Source organism: Buteo buteo, chromosome 12 (assembly GCF_964188355.1).
Source record: "Buteo buteo chromosome 12, bButBut1.hap1.1, whole genome shotgun sequence".
Taxonomy (NCBI): domain Eukaryota; kingdom Metazoa; phylum Chordata; class Aves; order Accipitriformes; family Accipitridae; genus Buteo; species Buteo buteo.
This window is the reverse complement of record NC_134182.1, coordinates 19,120,040-19,141,286: the sequence shown is the minus strand read 5'-3', so window position 1 is coordinate 19,141,286 and position 21,247 is coordinate 19,120,040. Positions and strand designations below refer to the sequence as shown.

General features: G+C 45.6%; 1 protein-coding gene across 2 annotated transcripts in view; it reads right to left on the bottom strand.

The window, feature by feature from the left end:
• Nucleotides 1–377: 377 nt before the first annotated feature.
• The window catches only part of SUPT7L (SPT7 like, STAGA complex subunit gamma), a 78,232-nt gene continuing 57,362 nt past the window's right edge, over nt 378–21,247 (bottom strand). The window contains exon 6 of one of the 2 annotated variants that reach the window (XM_075042912.1): nt 378–777. The gene's annotated coding sequence lies outside the window, so the exon portion shown is untranslated. Of the gene's footprint in view, nt 778–7,035; nt 8,882–21,247 lie in introns of those variants that run through there. The other variant, XM_075042914.1, reaches the window with a different exon arrangement.

Here is a 21,247-nt window from a genome sequence, read left to right as displayed (position 1 = left end):
CACACATACATGCAAACACATGTGGACACTCACTTCCAAAGAACGTTCTTGTGGTTTCAAATTCAGCAAAAGCATGCAAAGGACAGAAATATTAGAATTGAAAATGTAATGTTTTTGTGCAATTATAATACAGTCCCTAGCTGGCTCATTTAATTTTATTTTTTTCAACTCCTTAAGGATTATTTACAATGTCTCTTATGCTCCTTCATTCTTACTTTTTATCCTAGAGTCATCTCTTTTTTTAAGTTGAAAGATTTGCAGAGAATTAAGACTTAAGTGATTGTAAATACAAAAGGTGTTGAACATTGCACAAGCAACTTAAAGTAATCTTTATTCATGTGGATATTTTCCAGCTCCCTGATATGTTATCTGGGGGTCTGATTGGCAGAAGCACACAAAAAGCAGCTGCAGACAACAGCGGTGCCACAATGTGAACAGAGCTTGTCTCACATTACAAGGTGTTCTCAGTATAACATATAGGCATCCAAACCCAACAGCCCCTTTAAACTTTCGTATTCCCTCAGCAACCTTGGTCCAAAGAGTGAAAAACAGCACCCCAGTTCAATTCACCACATCATCTGAAGACAAAATAAAGGGGAAAGCATTCAGATACATCAGTGGCAAGCACCACAGGAACAAAACAAGTGGAAATGATTCATGCTGTCCTCAGAGCAGGGTTTGATTAGCTCCCAGTATTAAGGAAAGGGGATGTGTCTTCGTCAGTGATGAAAAAAATTGAACAGCTGCTCATTAAATGGAGACTGTGTATCCTGAGCCCTGAAAGGAGGCATAAAACATATGTGATAATATGATTAAAGACTATCAGAGCACAGGTGCATAAATGACTAAAGGAGTTACCTGAGCAATGTTAATTCAGGCATTGCTTCCATTTTGAGTCCCTGCTTTTGTTACCCTGTTAATACTCTCCGACCATAGAAATGACTGTGCATAGGCACACATGCACATGTATAGCTTTTATCTACAAATGTAGCAGTAATGCTGTCTTCATGAAGTTCCTAATGACAGGTGAATGATGAACATAGTTAAGAAACAATTTCATAGCTTATACAACAAATGGAGATCAAATGATCATTCATCAAATAAAACAGACCAGTTTCACTTAAATTAATGTGATTATGTGCAATTACAGTCATCCCCTCATCCTCAACTAGGAGGCTTGAGTTTTCGTTGCTGCCATTTAGATGGCTACTAGTTAAACCAGTTCATATGCTGCTTGGCCCCTTTCATAGGGAAGGAGCACAGTCTCATGGGACTGGAAACCACAGGCTCAGGCTTCAAACCTTACACATGCACACACTCCAGGATTGCCTTTTTCAAACTCAACTTCCCTGCCTGCTGCTACCTAACCAAGCTACCATTCTTCCAGACATTAAATTAAATCATAAAGCACTTCCCACTGCAGCATGAAGCTCATTCTGCTTCACTGTCATGGCTGCACAATGCAAACGATTTCCTCTTCTCTAGCTCATGGACTCCAATTGCAGGTAGGAAGAAATCAAGGCTGTCTGAAAGTCAAAGCAAACTTACATGGATTTAACCCATAGCTGAGATCCATGATGCCTTTCAGGGTTGTTTCTTTTATTAATTGGTGGAAAGATCAGAATAAATGATTGAAAGAGTTCAGCAGCTAGAGCAGATGGGGAGTATGTCAGGAAAGGAGGGAAGATGATGCAGGGAGAAATGTAAATAAGTTTTTTTGGATGTCATGCTTCAGTTAGATGCTAAATACACAATTGCAAGTCGCTGGGCTGTTTTATTAGGTAAGGAATTCCTGTTTGCCTTTAAGGGAGCCCCAGAACAAAAGTATGTTCTCAAATACCAGGTACCAGATAAAAGGAGATCTCATTGCACAGAGTATCACAGGTTTGGAATTATCCGGCTTGTGCCCACAGATAGCCACTTTCCAAAGTGGTAAGGATTATTGGGGGCTTAATGCCAGCCCTGCACTTTGTCTAGTCATTTAAGTCAGGCAGCAAGCTATGAGTTCAGAACATCAGTACTTGACTCACACCATGCCCTGTTGCAAATCACTGCACAACATGCAAAGTCATTCAACTAAAAGTCATTCACTGAAGTCTGTCAAGTCCATGGGAAAATGATGAAGAACTCATGTCTCCCAACTCTGCTTTTCACAGCCACAGAAAGATTTTGAGTTTCCCTTGCCGACTGCATGGCCCATGTTTACAGACATTAAAGCCAATAAGTTGGTGACAAAACAAGTGAGAGGAAAACTGTACTCTGGCAGCTTTCTTGCCAAGTCCAGAGCCCTCCTCTTCCCCTGCACGGCTTTTGTTACTGCTGTTTCTGCCACAAACTGAAGAAAAGGTCAGGCTCGCACCCCATCTTTCAAGGCCCTCATACCGTCATCCAGGTTCCTGCCTATCTGATCCAGTTCTTTGGAGAAGCGGCAGTGTTATGAGCAGAGGCTGCCTTTGGGGACAAACAGTGGTTTGACCCATGAAGTAGGCCCCACGTTCCCTAGTTGACACTTATCAATTTAAGTTGGGAAGAACAGAGGAGGTATCAGTGCTCTAAGACCATTTATTGACATTTCAATACATCTGGCATGCACCAGTAATGAGCCCTAGGAATGGGGATGTTTAAAACAAAAGTTTAAAACCAAAACCACAATGGCAATGAAGGGGAAAGGAGAAATAGGAAGCAGGGCAGAGGAAAAAGGGTCAGGGCACCTACTGAATCAGCTTTCCCATCAGAGAAGTTGCAATATGAGCACCTATTCTGAGATGTTAACTACTCTGGGTTGCACCAGTGTGAGAGATGCCTGTAGAGTTAAATGGTTGTTGGGACCAGCTGGGTCCCTTCTGCCACCCTGTGAGCAATTGCACATCTGGCCACTTCCAACACCTCACTGTAACGCACGTTATCGCTCTGAGCCTCTCTTCCCCTGTCCTTACTGCACCATGGGGAGTAGCTGAGCAGAACCATGCCAGATGAGAAGAGCCTCTCACTGAAATTAAATACAAAATGATCCCACAAAAGCCCAGCCCACAGCTAATGAAAGCACCTTGTGCTGACAGCCGCTGCTGCAAAGGGAAATGTCCATGGGACTATTACTGCCAGCAATTTCGCTTAGCTGATGGCAACCCTGACCTTTGCTGTGCCCAGAGGCAATTTGTTTTCCTGGCTGCTTGTATTGGGTCTGGCTCAGATGGAATTAATTCTCCCCATAGCAGCCCTCATAGTGCTGTGCTCTGCATGAGTAGCCTCTCTTGGAGTCGTGGGTTTGAATCCCACTTCTGACACCATAAGGGGGTGAAATGTATTGGCTTTGTGTGGCAAGGTTTTGGTAGAGGGGTTTACAAGAGTTGGCTTCTGTAAGAAGCTGCTGGAAGCTTCCTCGGTGTCTGACAGAGCCAATACCAGACAGCTCTAAGATGGAACCACTCCCGGCCAAGGCCGAGCCCATCAGCAATAGTGGTAATGCCTCTGTGATATTTTTAAGAAGAAAAGAGTTGGGACAGGTGGAAAATGGCAGCCAGAGAGAGGAGTGAGAACATGTAAGAGAAACAACTATGCGGACACCAACGTCAGTGAAGAAGGAGGGGAAGAAGATGCTCCAGACGCCGGAGCGGAGATTCCCCTGCAGCCCGTGGGGAAGACCCTGGTGAGGCAGGCTGTCCCCTGCAGTCCATGGAGGTCCATGGTGGAGCAGATCTCCACCTGCAGCCCGGGGAGGACCCCACGCTGAAGCAAGTGGGTTCCCAAAGGAGGCTGTGACCCCCGTGGGAACCCCGCGCTGGAGCAGGCTCCTGGCAGGCCTCTGATGCTCAGAGGCATCAGGTCTCCAGCATCTTCATGCTACAGTGTGTTTCTGGAAAGCAGAAGCTCTCCGCTGACTCAGTTGTCACCATCATCCCCAGGCTCGAGTTCCCTATTGGCACACATAGGACTGCATAAGAACAATCATGCTAAAAGCACTTTTTGACCAAGGTCAACATTTTGTTCTATCTTCCCATGAAAGATGCACAGAGTTTATTTGTTTCATCTTTGGAAATCTTAATATTCTGTATTTATTACAACAAAATTTCCTTTCCTGTATTCCTTCGGCCTACATGAAAGTTACTAAAGACAGCAACAACTGAATAAATACAGCTTTTACTGGGCTTTTGGGAAGCCAAGCTCCTACACTGGGACTTGTCTCAAGTTTTCTACAGCAGTTACAGATCTTCCTTAAGAGACTAATCCAGCTGACTCAAGCAGTAGAGGAGACTACTGTTAATATTAATTTTCTCCCAGCTCACACATACAATAAATGCAGCCTTTCCATCCTCTGGCCTGCCACAAAGAAATGCTTGTGGTTTTCTCCCAGTAGCTCCATTTAGCGGATAAGACAACTAGACTACCGTTCTATAATCTGGTTTTATTTCCAGTTATGTCATTATCATTTCCTGGTTCTAGGTCCTTTCTTCTTTTGTCTCTCTGGGGGATATAGGTAATCTGCTTTGTAAAGCAGAAAGCTTCTTGCTATGTGTACAAGAAGCAGCTGGTACAAAGGAATGGGAATCCCAACTGCAATCTCTGAGTCTAACACAAACATAATTAATTCAGTATCAGTATATGGTGTTATTAATACTGTTTCATGAAAGACAGAAGAAAACTCCTCTTGGGTTCTTGGTATGTCTTGGATCTCTGAATCATCAGAGATTTAATGCCAATCCTCAAACAAAATATATTTATAGACTTCTTTGCTTCTGGGTCCAGGTTTCAGCTGGGCTAGAGTTAACTGTCTTCCTAGTAACTGGTACGGTGCTATGTTTTGAATTCAGTATGCCAAGAATGTTGATAGCAGTGATGTTTTCAGTTGTTGCTCAGTAGTGTTTAGGCTAAAGTCAAGGATTTTTTCAGCTTCTCATGGCCAGCCAGCAAGAAGGCTGGAGGGGCACAAGAAGTTGGCACAGCACATGGCCAGGGCAGCTGACCCAAAGTGGCCAGAAGGGTATTCCATACCATGTGACATCACATCTAGTATATAAACTGGGGGGAGTGGGGGCTGGGGGTTCATCACTTGGGGACTAGCTGGGTGTCGATCAGTGGGTGGTGAGCAATTGCCCTGTGCATCATTTGTACATTCCAATCCTTTTATTATTGCTGTTGTCATTTTATTAGTATTATCATTATTAGTTTCTTTTTTTCTGTTCTATTAAACTCCTCTTATCTTAACCTGTGAGTTTTACTTCTTTTCCCGATTTTCTCCCCATCCCACTGGGGGGGAGTGAGTGAGTGGCTGCATGGTGTTTAGTTGCTGGCTGGGGTTAAACCACGACACCCTTGTGGTGTGCACTGCCCTCAGAGAAGCTGCCAGGTTTGTACTCAAATCCAGATTTATTCAGAATGATGCTCAGGCAAGAATTATACAAAAAATCATCTGGGACCTTGGCCTTTTCAGTGGTGAAAATCAGCAGCATTAGGTCTGAAAGACGCTACATCTTTTACAGCTGTTGAAGAGCTGGGTCCTTCATATTCAGCTCTAGCTTCTAAAATAGAGATGTGAAACAAAGCTGTAGAAGCAGAAGGTCTACCTGGGCAGGCAGAAACACCAACAGCCACAACAGGAGCTGGAGAAATGTTTGGTTAAACTTTGAAGGTTTTTTCTGATACGTCAGGTTTGATTGCAGGTATTGAACAGGCTGCTCACCTGCTTGATCTATGTCGATCAGACCTCCTTGTGCTAAGTCAGCCTTCATCCACTTATCAAGGAGAAATACAATTCTGCTGGAATTATTTCTTAGTGTTTTTGCTTATGGGAGCAGGACTCCAGCAGTATATGAACAGCAAACTCTGCAAACAGTTTCTTTCAGTTCTGCTGATGTCCTTCAGCCCATATTGTGCAGTGACCATGACTACCTCTGAGTCTTCTCAGCACTATCCCCAACTGGTGAGCTGGATTCCCTTGCCATGTCATATCATGCTCCTTTCCTGTGTGACCAAGGTAGCTTTTGAAATGAGGTCTCTGGAGAAAAATATGTAGAGCCTTTCCTTGCTACTCTCACATTATCCCTCTGTTACATTTCATTCAGAGAGGACAAAAGAGCATCCTTTCCCAGGAACTCAACTAGATTTACACATCTAAGGACAATTACAAGTCATTCCCTAAGAGATAGCAGTTAGTCCTCTGCAGCAGCTGCAAAAAGCAAGGACAGGAGAAATGTTTTAGCCTGAAAAATGAGCCTGGTCATGTCAGTTCACTCACGTGCCACCTCCCTTACAGCGCCTCTGGTAATGGGTTCCCTCCTGCTGAACATGTCCCACAGCTTCCTAAGATATGGGTAAGCAGAGCCCTGAGAGCTCCTCCATTGCCCTTCCTGAACCTTTCTTCACAGGTCCTCCTCCTTGCAGCAACAGGGGAGATCAACACCACCTCCCTCCTCACAGCGTTTTAAGACGTCATTAAAATTTCTCTGGCACAGCTGAGGTGGGCTTGCTGTTTCCTCCTTAAGATTAGGAGCTGGAAGTTCTCCACGATGGCATAGTCTTTTGTCATTAAGCTGTCTCACTCATTGCACAGTAGATCCGGACAGATCAAACACCATCTGTATTTACAGAGGGCACTAGCGCACCTCTTATGTCTGCTGTAAAAGCCAATTCTCTGTGGCCTTTTTTTGGCTTAGACATCATCTGAGGAAGAACACGTTTGCATAAACAGAGATGCAGATAATGGAAAAGTGTTGCATCATTTTCTCTTGTTTATATTCTTTTACAGAAAAAAAGTGAAAGAGGTGGTTTGGGGGAGGTTACGTCACATTTTCTTGGACCTTTAGCAAATGTCAAGGCTAATCTTGGTGAGGTTTATAAAAATACCAGTCTACCACCCCTTGCTGCTGATGGCCTCTTCTCCCAGAGAGAGCAGGGCAGGTAGAACAAGCATCCATATTGATTAAGTAATTGAGCACTACAGAGTATAGAAACAAAAAATGGTGTTGCTGTTTAATTGCTTCTAATAGTGGTGCATGTTGGGATGAAAGAACAGGATAGGGAGTCACAGGTGAGAAAAGATTTATTAAATAAAAAATAATGTCTGCAACATAGCACACCAGGATGAGACTCACAAACTTTGGACTTAAGCTGGAACCAATAGGACTTAAATTCAAGACCAGAGGAATTAACTCCTTTTCCAATAGGAAACATTTGTTACCTTCCCATTAGGGAGATTTCTTTGCATGCATTATATTCAAGGCCAACTCTTTCTTGCCAAGCCCTGCCATGGCAATGCTTTCTGTACCACCCCTTTCAAAGGATCCTGAGGGTCTCTCTGGGTCGCAGTCTGCCCTGCAGTACATGTCCAAGACACAGCTCAATCTCCAACATTAAGGCAAAGAAATGACACAGGGGAAGGGAATTTCTGTGCATGAATGGGGCCACATTTCTTTATAGAATAGCCAAGGCACAGCAGAACAGCATAGTAAGTCCTACAGTGAGCAAGGTAAGAGTGTGTCTTCAAGCCTCAGAAGAATGAGGACACAGGCAGGCTCAGATGCTCACCTAGCTACCTCACAGTATCAACGTGCATCATACTCCCACTGAAGGTAACAGAAGCCTGCTATTTATATCATAGAATCACAGAATCACAGAATGGTTTTGTGTTGGAAGGGACCTGAAAGATCATCTGGTTCCAACCCCTCTGCCATGAGCAGGGACACCTTCCCCTAGACCAGGTTGCTCAAAGCCCCATCCAACCTGGTCTTGAACAGTTCCAGGGCTGGGGCATCCACAAACTCTCTGGGCAACCTGTTCCAGTGCCTCCCCACCCCTCACAGTTAAGAATTTCTTCCTAATATCTAATCTAAATCTGCCCTCTTTCAGTTTAAAACTTAGCCCTTGTCCTATCACTACAATCCCTGTTAAGTCCCTCCCCATCTTTCCCGTTGGCTGCTACAAGGTCTGCCCAGAGCCTTCTCTTCTCCAGGCTGAACAAACCCAGCTCTCTCAGCCTGTCTTCACATGAGAGGTGCTTCAGACCTCTGATCATTTTTTGTGGCCCTCCTCTGAACTCACTCCAACTCACTCCATGTCCTTCTTATGTTGGGGGCCCCAGAGCTGAACTCAGTACTCCACGTGGAATCTCACGAGAGTGGAGTAGAGGGGCAGAATCACCTCCCTTGACCTGCTGGCCACACTTCTTTTGATGCAGCCTAAGATGTGGTTGGTTTTCTGGCTGCCAATGCGCATTGCCAGGTCATATTGAGCGTCTCGTCAACCAACACCCCCAAGTCCTTCTCCTCACGGCTTCTCTCAATCCATTCTCTGCCAGCCTGTATTTGTGCTTGGGATTGGCTGACCCATGTGCAGGACCTTGCACTTGGCCTTGTTGAACTTCCTGATGTTCACATGGGCCTGCCTCCCAAGCCTGTCAGGGACCCTCTGGATGGCATGCCTTCCCTCCAGCACGACGACCGCACCACACAGCTTGGAGTCATTGGTAGACTTGCTGAGGATGCACTCAATCCCACTGTCCATGTCACCAACAAAGATGTTTAACAGCGCCAGTCCCAATACTGACTCCTGAGGAAAGCCACTTTGGTCTCTTTGAGTGCAGGTAAATGACGTCCGTTGCTCTATCCTTATCCACGAATGCTGTAACCCTGTCGTAGAAGGCGACCAAATTTTTCAGGCACAATTTGCCCTTAGTTAAGCTATATTGGCTGCCACCAAACATCACCTCCTTATTTTCCATGTGTGTTAGCGTAGTTTCTAGGAGGATCTGCTCCATGATCTTGCCCGGCATAGAGGTGAGGCCTGTAGTTCCCTGGGTCTTTTTTCCCCTTTTTAAATATGGGGAGTTATGTTTCCCCTTTTCCATTTTTTTCCCCATTGGTAGAGAGCAGCATGCCACCTAGAGGTCCTGTTAATAAATAAATAAAATATCACCAAAAAATCATGCTTCTGCTACACAGAGTTTGGCTTTCTCAGTACTGATTTCACTGCAACCTACATGAGAAAGAAAAACCTCCCTGAAAAACCTCTGACAGCCTGCGGGCCAGCGCTCCTGCACGAGGACTTTATTCTTCCTTGGAACAAGATTGTCATGCAAACACAAATGCATCTCGGAAGGTCCCAGAGCTGACAGGGCATAAGTATTCAGCAAATAACTACATATCTATACATAAAAAAATCTGAATCTATTCAAGATGCTGCCAGGCTGCTGGCTATCCACATAATATAGCATTCATGCCTAGGCAAACCACTGTCAAATCACTGCACTTTTATGCAATCCTGGAGCCATGTACAACTAAATCTGTATAAAATTAGATAATCTGCTCCAAAGGAAAAGCAAAGAAATTGAATGCAGCTTGGAGGAGCAAGGGAAAAGAATGCTGCAGAAAAAATGAACAGAAAACAAATGTAAGCATATTCAAATGTCTGTGACATCCTTGTGGACTTGTAGCAGGAGACAGTAGAAGAAATAACACCTAGATGTCTAGCCATCTATGGTAATTTATCCTGCCTGTCACCAATTATCTCCATTAGCTATTGGTCATTTAAGTGCTCATCATTCCCCATCAGACCTACACTAAAGTGGTATTGCTCTTCAATATTTCTTCAATATTTTGGCCAGCTCACTCCTGGAGACACCTAGTTATGTTTACCCTGCCCACTGTGCAGGTGTGTTTTGGCTGGGGTACAGTTAATTTTCTTCATAGTAGCTAGTATAGGGTTATGTTTTGGACTTTTGCTGAAAAGTGTTGATAATACAGGGTGTTTTCATTACTGCTGAGCAGTGCTTACACAGAGTCAAGGCCTTTTCTGCTTCTCACCCCACCCCACCAGTGAGTAGGCTGGGGGGGGCACAAGGAGGTGGGAGGGGGACACAGCACAGCTGGGATAGGTGATTCCCCAACTGACCAAAGGGATATTACAGACCATATGACATCATGCTCACCATATAAAGTTAGGGGAAGAAGAAGGAAGGGGGGACCTTCACAGTGATGGCATTTGTCTTCCCAAGTCAGTGTTAGGCGTGATGGAGCCCTACTTTCCTAGAGATGGCTGAACAGACCTGCCTGCTGATGGGAAGCAGTGAATGTTTTCCTTGTATTGCTTTGCTTGCATGTGAGGCTTTTGCTTTTACCTATTAAACTCTCTTTGTCTAAACCCACAAGTTTTCTCACTTTTACTCTTCTGATTCTCTCCCCCATTCCACTGTGATGAGGTGAGCAAGTGGCTGGGTGGTGCTTGGTTGCTGGCTGCCTGCCGACAGCAGGGCAGCTCCCGCATAGGCAAGGGATTTCCCACAGTGCTTTGCTTCAGCAGAAGCAGCCATGTGAATGCCTAGAGTTTCGTTTCTTTCTTTCCATGTCTGATCTGCAAGTTTTAAGTTTCTCTGGGAAAGGAGCATGGGATACTTTAATTGGGAGTCAGAGATTTATGTTTGATATATCATTTCCACTGAGAGCTTCGGACTCTCCTGAGCCAGTAGCAAGCACAAAAATGGCTGTTTTAAGTCAGGCCAAAGATGAAATTGCTCGGTGTCTTGTCTGTAATAACTGTCAATAACAAACACAGAAGTGAACAGCAAAAGAACAGGATGAAAATAGAGTGACCCTTTCCCAGTTACATTCTCCTGCCTTCTGGCAACCTGCTGTTCAGAAGTTTTCTGTGACGTTATGGCTCTGCAGTTAAAAGTAGGCTGTGACAATTTCTGCTATACCTTTTTCTAACTGCATTTGGTCATTTGTCACTGCATGCAGTTTAGTGGCAGCATAGACAGGAGGCAGTTTCTGTACATGAGATTTTTATTCTGCATGAGACTGAGCAGTGGGCATTCTGGAGGTAAGTGGATACCTGGCAACTTCTAAGTGAGGTAAAAACTGAATTCAGATGAAGTATCCAGGCTGCAGATACATTCAATTAATTTCATTAGATAGGGATCTCCCCCAGGCTAAAAGGCTTCAAGTGGTGGAGGAGATAAATTATCCTTCCAATTCACACTCATGGACACCCCCCACCTGGGACCCTGCTTGGATTATTACTAATTTCCCCCCCCAGCAGCAGTGGAAAATATCTGTAAATAGATTCAGGAAAAGGGGGCATTTCCAGAATATAAAGTCCAAGCTTTCCCTTGACTGGATTCAAACTTGACTCTTTCAACATCCTAAATTCCCCACTCATCGTGCAAGCCTATCAGGTTTCTCTTGATGTTTAAAAAGACGGCCAAACATAATACTAGCTCATCCTTTCCTCCACTAGATGGATTACTTTTGGGGGGCAGAGTACAGTGATTTTCACTGACCTTACAAAGAGACAGAGATGAATAACCTTTAAGGAGAAAAGATAGCGTTCTGTCATAAGATGACATCAAAGAGCTTGCTAAAGCACAAATTGATTCGAAGTTAGGAGGACAGCATAGATGTGGAATGAGGATCAATAGCTGCAGGAAAGTATTGTTCCATTTTTCAAGACAGAAAAATTCACCTGCACTAATATACAAGTGATTTCTAAACATATTTTTTCTGCAGATGGTTTGAGAACAAAACAGTGGGAAGGAAAAAACCAAGAGAGGGAGTTATTATTTCAGAAGCTTCACAAACTTCTTCCCATGTTCCCCTTCCTCACAAAGCTGCATGTCTATGATCTCAAGGGAACCTTGAAATGGGGATCAATATTGTACTAGTCACATGCATATCATATCAATGTCTTTTGCATTATGATAACACCACAAGAATTTTGTTTCATTGTTTTAATCCTATGAGCTAATTTGCTGCTGACGACATGAGAAAGCAAAGCAGTTACACCCTCAGTTATTTTGTCCGCTCTGTACCACTGCTTTGGACTATGCATGGGAGGAAGTCCAACACATAGGCAGGTTTGAGAAACTGAAATGTTTGGCTACAGGCAAAATGTAAAGACCCGGAGAAAAGGAAGGGAAGCAGAGCTAAAGTGAGTATGAATGATAGGAGGGACCAGGAATCAGTTTCCCAAGTCACAGACAGAGTACACAGCAGAGGAGGATGCCACAGCATGTTTCCCATCAGTCGACTTCCCTCCTGCTTCTGCTCCTGGGAGAGGCAGAGTCAGGTCTTCCCCACCACACTCACTGCCACTGTTTGTGTGGTATCTTCACAGGAGGAAGGGAGAGGTGACAGCAGCTGCTGCATTCTGCCAACAGATTTATTTTCTCTGTCCCTGTCTCCCACTGGGCATCCTTGTACACTCCCACATATATGCATGCACACATATGAGAAGGATTAATAGGACTATTAGTAATATGTAATGGAATTGTCAAAGCCACCCAACGCTGACATAAGAGGTAATTCTTCATCATTAAAAAAATCTGCCAGCAGAACCCCTACCACAATCCAAATTTTTAATTTTCAGACTGAGGAAGCACGAAGCTCTCCGTGGGCTGCTCAATAGGGAGGTGACCCTGTGGCCGGTATCCCTCACAGGCATTAAGGAAGTGTCACTGGCAGAAACAATGGCAAGCTGATATCGACCAGACCAGAGCTAATCACCAGGTCCCAAAATGAGACTTTACCAACGTATGAAGAAGTTATGCCTGCAATAAAAATGAAGAATAACAAGCATTATCATTGTCACATCTGTGTACCCTGGTCCCAGTCAGGACAGCAGCATGGCAATACTGGGACACCTGCAGTGTCAGCTCAGCTGCCTTGAATTCTCCTTGTATTTCCAGGCTGCAAAAAGAGCCAGGGAGAGTCAGTCCTCCCAGAAGTTACTGTTAATATTGCAATTGCAAATTGAGGCCCTGGCCAGGGCTCCATTCTGCTCAGTCCTGTCGGTGATGAGACCAGCAGCCGCAATGGTAAATCAGCTGCTAAGCACTAGATTGAGCTGGACAAGGAGGTTCCTGAAGCCCGGGAAACCCGAGGGAGAGCAGAGAGACCCGTCCAGAGCCAGCAGCTCTTGCAAGAGAGGCTGATGTGGCATGGGCATTACCGGGGGAACCGGGGGAGATTTAAACGGCCCTTAGCAGTGCCAGTGACCAGGAGCATGGCAACAGGGCATGGTGGGGCACTGTGTAGAGCAGTTCGCATGACAGTTCACGTGGAGGGGCGCAGCCCCTCTTCCCAGCTCGAGAAGGCTACTCAAGTGGTGGGTGTCAGCCCAGAGGGAGACCCAGGTATGGTTGCCACTCGGGTGAAAGCCATTGTTAGGAAAAATATGGCAAAGCAGACAGAGGTGCCATGTAAACATACAGCTGTCCAGGTCTCTGGCTGCAGGGAGTGCCTGAGTCTATCACTGGTGCCGGAGGGCAGCGGGGACACCTCTTGTGTGAGGGGTGACCAGGTGGATGATCTGCTCAGCCTGGTGGCAGAGCTGAAGGAGGAAGTGGAAAGGTTGAGGAGTACCAGGGAGTCTGAGAGGGAGGGAGATAGATTGGTGGACCCGCACCCTACCATCCCTGAGGCAGAGGCAGCAGATGGAGGCTCTGCAAGAAGCGGGGAGGTTCCCCTACCCTCTTACAACCAGGAAGGAGACCTAAGCGATGGGGAGGAATGGCTACAGGTCCTTGCTTGGGGAGGCAGGCGAATCCCCTCTGGCTATACATCACCTTCCCAGTTGCCCCTACACAGCAGGTATGGGACTATGGAACTAGAGGACCAGGCCAATGAAGAAAAAGATGTGGACGAAGGCCTAGCCAGGGGTGTGCCTCGGCTGTGTCAGCCACGCACATGATGGCTGCCTCTGAAAAAAGGAAAAGGTAGATAATTATCATAGCCAATTCTGTTCTGAGGGAGACAGAGGGCCCAGTATACAGATATGACCCATTCCATAGGAAAATCTGCTTCCTCCCTGGGTAAAAGACATTACTAGGAAACTACATGGTCTCGTTCAACCCGCTTATTATTACACGCTAGTAGTTCTGCAGGTTGGCAGGGATGAGATTGCAGGGAGAAACTGAAAGGCAACCAAGAGGGAATTGAGCTCAATGCTCCTGCAAGGAATGTGCCAGGACTAAACGCTGTTGCTGTTCTTCTCCTTCTCCTGGCAGCCCATTCACAGGTAAAACAGCACTGGGAATGTGTGCTTTCCCTCAGACAAAACATCTCATCGCACTCAATCTCAGTAGAAAATCTTTCCGGAAAACCAACGTCCTGCTCCTTCTACCACAAGTAAGGTGCCAGCCCTGAAAGCTCTTGCTGTTCTGCACCTTCTCCTGACAGCTCATTCACAGGCACAACAGCACTGGGGAATCTGTGCTTTCGCGGAGATGGAGGATCTCATAGTGCTCGTTCTCTGTAGAACCTTTTTTCCGAAATGGCAAACTTGGGGCTCCTTCTACCACACGCATGGGGCCCGATCTGAAAGCAGTTGCTGCTCTTCTTCCGGTGGCAGCACACTCACAGGCACAATAGCACTGGGGATGTGAGCTATCCCACAGACGGCACATCTCATGATGCTTGTTCTCATTTGAGCCTTATTCCAAAATGGCAAAAGACCGGCTCCTTCTCCCACAAGGAGGGCGCCAGACCTGAAAGCTGTTGCTGCTCTTCACTTTCCCTTGGCAGCTACTAGAAGGAAAATTAACTCTATCCCAGGCAAAACCAGGACATGGCATTTGTCTTCCCAAGTAATCGTTAGGCGTGATGGAGCCCTGCTTTCCTGGAGATGGCTGAACACCTGCCTGCAGATGGGAAGTGGTAAATGAATTCCTTGTTTTGCTTGTGTGTGTGGCTTTTGCTTTACCTATTACACTGTCTTTATGTCAGCCCATGACTTTTCTCACTTTTACTCTTCTGATTCTCTCCCCCATCCCACCACGGGGGGGAGTGAGCGAGTGGCTGGGTGGTGCTTGGTTGCCAGCTGGGGTTAAACCATGACACTTTTGAAGAATTTTTGCCTGGTATCCAACAAAGTTCACTGTATAAATGGCAGTGTAACAACTTTAGCATACAGCTGTATGTCAGAATATGCTACCTAGTGATTTAATTCCAAGACCGTCCATGCTAATTTGAATATGCATAATGCAGTGCAGTGCAGAGAGATGTTTCCTGGATAGAAATTTACAATTTAAAAAGAAAACAGGAAAATAACATTAGGTAGGGTAGGTGAAGCCAATCTGACTATGTGCTCAATTCTGAGACTAATGCACATGTTATGTGTGAAGGATGTTTTACTTAAAATGTTTTTATACATGCATGTGAATGAAATACGTAACTTTGCTTCTGTTTACATGGAACAAAATCACTTGGAAATATTTCAGGGTTGTTTTTTTTTCCTTGCTCTCCCAGAGAGAGTTTATTTGTAATTTCTAAGAAAATAAAATGTAAAAAGTATTCAGAAATAAAAACCCTAATGGTGTTGCATGGATTTTTTTGTTTGTTTTGAGGAATGGTGCTGTGAATGCAAAGGCCAGTCTTGGGGTTCTGTCTACCCTTATGTGGGATCTGGAGTAGACCTTTTGTAGGCCTGAATAAGGTACTGAGATGGTATCAGTGTTAATGTCACAACTAGGGAGACAAGAGATGTGGCCAGAGAAAATGGAAGCCTTATTTTTCACAGGTGTCAGTGCTAGTGAGCCCCAAAAGTGATACTAGTACCACAGTACCGGTATTGGTATTCATCTAGCATAAGCAAGTGCTGTTTCTGAAGCAACTACTGAGATGACCAGACTACCTAGCAGCCCTGCTCCAAGCCTTGTGCTTTGCTCTTTTATGTGCCGGTCTACTTGTTCTACATGCTGCTTTTTTTTCAGGGACTGCAGTGAATGAAGCACAGTGTATTTTCCCCTCTGCTCTTGTCATAGTAGAGCTGAGGGAAGATGTTTGATGCTTGATGGCCCTGCTAAGCAATTGCAAATAGCACACCATGAATTAGGGTATAGGCCTGTGTTGCTTGCCAGGAGAGAGGGAATAATAATCGTAGTGCTTCCCATCACCCCTGTACCTGAGAGGAGTCTGCCACACAACTGCTGTCCTCCGAAGCGTATACTACTGAATTAATTTCCCAACCTGTGGGTTAGTCTGGGGGTGTGCTTTCCCCTTCCCTGACAGGGTCTGGGGGAAGAGGACAGCAATCCCCGTTCGGATTGCACCCCACCAGATTAAAGCACGCGCCTACTTGCATCCCGTTTTTACCTCCCTCTGCTCCAGCAACCTGCAGGGCCCGTGCTGGGGCAGCCTTGAATGCGCAGGCTGCTGGGAGCCTTGATGACTGAGGCGATCTCAGCGGGGGACCCTGCTTGCCTGCGCTGCCTCATGGGCTCTCCTCCATCCGTGACTCTTGCCCCCTGCCCTGCTGCAGATGCGGTTGGGGCTGGTGGCACATGGGGCCAGGGGCAGCTGTGTCCGCATGGTGGTGCTGGCCGCATGCCGCTGATGGGGGGCTGCTGCAGCCCAGGGAGGGCTGCCTGCAGCAGCAACAACCTCTCCCCTCTCCCCCAAAAACCCAAACTGCAAACCATGACATTTTAGCTATGTCTTTTATATTGGAGCTGAGAATCACCTCTTTGTTGCTATGGAAACGCTCGCATGAAAGAAGATTACATCATTATGAGTTATGATGAAATCTTTGGGGTGGGCTTGGCACCCAGTACCCTTGCAGTGGGGAGAATGGGGCTGGGGGATCTGGGGTGGTGGGGCGCTTGCCCCTTTTGCACTGGTGCTCAGTGGTTTGCAGAACTTGTGGGTCTTTCCCTCCGGGCTCAGCAGGCCAGAAGCAGCCTCTGCTCCTGGACCTGCCCATCCCCTTGGGAATTGCCTCCGGAGTCGTGGCTGCATCACTTCTGTGCCTGGGCTGCACGTGCCCTTGCTCTGGAGTGTGTGTGGGGCATCTTTGCAATACGCAGTGGGGCCCCAACAGTGAGCTGGATGAAAGGCTTGGGTGTCATGAAGGGTCTTCTTTGCTTCTGGTGTCTATTAGGGCCCTGGCATCTACTCTGTGCTTTTCCCCCAAATCTGGGCTGCCGCCTCTGGGCCCAAACTGTCCCTATAGCTATGCCTCACTCTCAGCTTTGTGCCCCCTCCAAGCATCGCACTGCTTCTGCTTGCCCTGTGCTACCCCTGCCTTTTCACCCAGGTTTGCCCCCATCCCTCCCTTGACCCGCACCACTCATTCTCCTCTGGAGCTCCTGCCAGCATTTCTGTGCCCTTGCAGCCCAGCTTCTTCTGGTACAATGTTGCTGCCCATTTTGCATTGCAAAGCAGACTTCAGAAGCAACTTTCTTCTCCAAGTGAAAAAAAAAAAATCTGATAAGATCATTTATCTTAGTATTAGCCAAAGTTGGGGTTTTTTTTGATGGAGGAAAGGAAGTTGGAACTTGGATATGCTTTGAAGGAAGGATGCTCTCTAAAAAGACCAAGTTTGGTTGTGATGAGACTTTGGGGAGATGACCCTCTATCCTTTTGTTAAGAGCATTATACAGTCCCCTGGGCTAATATGTCCCCTTGCTCATGGAGTCCATCCAACTGGGAGGCAAGGGAGAAGTGGGATACTTCTGGGAAGTGTGGGGAAACGATGGATTTTCAGGTGCTGAGATAATCTGGGCTGTTATTAGTGTAGAGCGAGTACTAATGACTTTATGCTCCTCTGAGAAGCTGTGGAGGTTGGTGAGAAATGAACCCCTTGTCTCTGCTGTAAATGCTGGTGGTTCTTCTCAGCTGCTCCATCTTGTTGCTGCTGGACAAACTAGTGGCCCAGCATGGAAGGCATGCTGGATTCCAGCTCTGGCATAACACTCCTCCAACCCTGATGCCCTCAGGCCGAAGGAGGGGGAGAGGCAGGACTTGCACCATAGGAGAAGATCAGGCACGGGGGTGCTGTGGCAGCCTGGGCCAGACATGGAGCATGTTCTGGTGTCCGTGTTGCACTGCTTTGCCAGAGCTGGCATTTGTTAAAGGGTAACCCCATGAAAGCTTTTGTGAATTACAGAGCTTGCTCTGAGTATCAATTTTAGAGTGTTTTGAGAAAGGCTGGAAAAATGATGGTGTTTGCCAATACTAACACAAACAAATAAACAAGAAAAGCAGGCCTTCTCCCCCCCCCTCTTTTCATAACATTTTCCAAGCATGGAGCAGCCACAATGTTGGTTTTGGTGTTCCTGATTTTGCTGGAGGAAATTTAGCGTACTTGGTAAACGTGATGTGTCTGCTGCTGCTGCAGCTCCTTTGAAGACAGGGATGCGGAATGTTTAGCAAAACCATTCTTATTCATCTGCAATGCCCAGTAGTGAATGGACTTAAATGAATGTAACCAGACCAGTTTAACAGTCTCTGTCTTCCCCCATTGTCATTCTCTTGACTCTTGTAATACCACAATTTTGCTATTATTCAAGCCGATATAAACTCTTCTATCATACAGCAGTCCTGGATTTCTCTAGTAAAGAAAAGAAGCAAGGAAGCCAATTGCTGGTAACTCTTAATGCCTAACCAAAATGACATGAAACAATTCTAATCTAAAAAGCTTTAGTATCTAAAACCCTTCTAAGGCTTCCTCACACCCTCTAAAGAAACAAAGGGACACCTCCACTTCCCAGCCTCTTTGATGGTCACATTGAAAGCAAAGTAGTTGCATTTATATGGTGGTATCTGAATTAAATTTGTTTGATATAGTTGAGATGCCACAGTGCTATTAACTACAGATGCCCTATAATACAGCGTATTCTTAAACAGGCAGGCAGGATAAAATGTAATTGTTTGTCTACTGAATGGATTTTTCTGTGGGAAAGAGCTAGCAAACCAGTTACATCTCAGTATATCCGAATCTTCCACAACTTCAGAGAAACCAGAGAAACTAAATGACTAAAAAGACACTCTCCTTCATGTATGCAGATCCTCTAGCCCAAAGCTCAGACACCTTCCTGCACTCATTTCCAGTCTTTGAAGAAATGAGCTTTGCACAACAGGTCAGGGAGAGCTCTACAGCTCTCAGCACTGATTTCTGTTCCTCTTCTCTCTGTGCCTTGCAATTCTGTTTGCATGCTCAGTTTTGATAAGCTGTGTTCTTCAGTTGGGTGCAAAATGTACTTCCATAATGAATTAAGGTACTTCTCCTTATAGAGCATCTAATAAGACACCCTGTAAGATGCCTATCTTATAACGCAGCTGTCGTTGTTTAGCCACAGCCAGCAACTAAGCACCACACAGCCGCTCGCTCACTCCCCCCCACCCAGTGGTATGGGGGAGAGAATCGGGGGAAAAAAAAAGTAAAACTCGTGGGTTGAGATAAGAACAGTTTAATAGAACAGAAAGAAAGAAGCTAATAATGATAATAATAACAATAATAAAATGACAATAATAATAATAATAATAAGATTGGAATATACAAAACAAGTGATGCACAATGCAATTGCTCACCACCCATCCACCAATGTCCAGTTAGTTCCCGAGTGGCAATCCCTCCCAGCCCCACTCCCCCCAGTTTATATACTAGACGTGACTTCACATGGGTATGGAATAACCTGTTGGCCAGTTTGGGTCAGCTGCCCTGGCTCTGTCCCCTCCCAACTTCTCGTGCCCCTCCAGCCTTCTTGCCGGCTGGGCATGAGAAGCTGAAAAGAAGTCCTTGACTTCAAAAGAAGTCCTTGACTTCGTAAAAACACTACTTAGCAACAGCTGAAAACATCAGTGTGTTATCAACATTCTTCTCATACTGAACCCAAAACTTAACACTATACCAGCTGCTAGGAAGAAAGTTAACTCTATCCCTGCCGAAACAAGGACAGCATCTGATTAGACAGAATCACCCCTTGAAAAGGCACAAACTAATGGCCCAGTCCTACTGAGTACTCCTGAAGCAAGTGGGAGTTAAAGGTGCCTGGTCTTGCAATTGTGGGCTAGAAAACACACTGCTTGTTGGCCTGGCACAGACCCTTATGCATAGACTCTGTTTACTCGATTTCATAAATTCTTCATGAGTCTGGCATCTTCCAGAGTCTTAAGCAGTTTCAGAACCCACAGATGCAGACTCTGGTGCTGTTTGTGGGAGTTTCTAGGGTGCTTTAATGAGACACAGAGGCAATTTTGCAGACTCATGCTGCAAGTAAATGTGTACCCGTGAAGGCCAGTGTGAGACTGTGAAAGCACTGAAGCTTCTTTTTGGAAAAGCAGATGCAAGAGACAGTGACAGTCTGCGTAGAAAATCTGTGGGCAGCCTCACCCGGAGGGAAAGCGTCTTGGAGCATCTACTGAAAAGTCGTACAGGGGTGAAGGATCTAAAAGTGAAAGGAAAGGCAGAGAAGAGAGGAAGATGAGGGAAATTCTTCTAGGAACTGTAAAAGTTAAAAATTACAAGTCTTGATTCCACCCTCTCCCCCTGCCCTGAATCCTGCTGCATCTATGGGATTTCAGTGATTCAAAGTGACCTAGGAAAGGCTGAAGAGATGGAGAAGGCAATCTATGTAGGTATGTATTTGGGAAATACCGATGTAGTTAGTGTTTGTATATGTGTTTATCTATGCAGAGATGTACAGAACAGTTATATATGTGGCTATGCAGTTACCATCATATAATTTACAGTTCCTGAAGGATTGTGAGTGGTTCCCATGCTACTTTTGTCAGCATCTTGGCTTTGTGGGTTGTATGACCAGAATGGTTTTGGGTGCTTGAGATAACCATGTAATGCTCCTAGTCTTTCATCTACCAGTTCGGATAAGCACATCTGTAATTTTAAGTATGTGAACAACAGGGTGTGGATGTGCTTTGAATTATGCGCATACCTCAATGCTTTGCTGGATAAGAGCAGTACAGCAGAGTAATGAGCAAAATTAAAAAAAAAAAAAAGCTCATCAGGCTACATTTAGGTCAGAATCTGCAGTTCATCTCTCTGGACACCTGGACACCTGATGCCTCTAGCTAACTGGCATGTCTGGGCTGCTCCAGGAATGATTTTTTTTTTTAATTCCACTGATCTGACAGCACCTGTCATTTTCTTATACGCAAGTGTCCACATCACTAAATCACCTCTGCCATCGTTAATACTAATTGGCTCCCTTGCTGTACCCTCGGAGGAGCATGAAAAGTCTGAATGGAAGCAGAAGGCCCATCTCCCCACAAAACGGCACTGCGACAACCTGTGAATCTATAACAACTTAGGCTTTCTCATTATGCTCCCTGGTCTCACTAGAGAGGCTTTCAAAAGCCAGGGCTGTCAGGACTGAGTTTGCCCACACAGAAGTTAAAGCATACTAGCCACTAGTAATCATTTGCTTTCAATGATATTTTTCTGGTAGTGGATGCCCGTGTGTGCAGTCTGGTGCTCTGGGCGGGCTCCAGCCCCTGATAAACAAGAGCGACAAAACTGTGACACC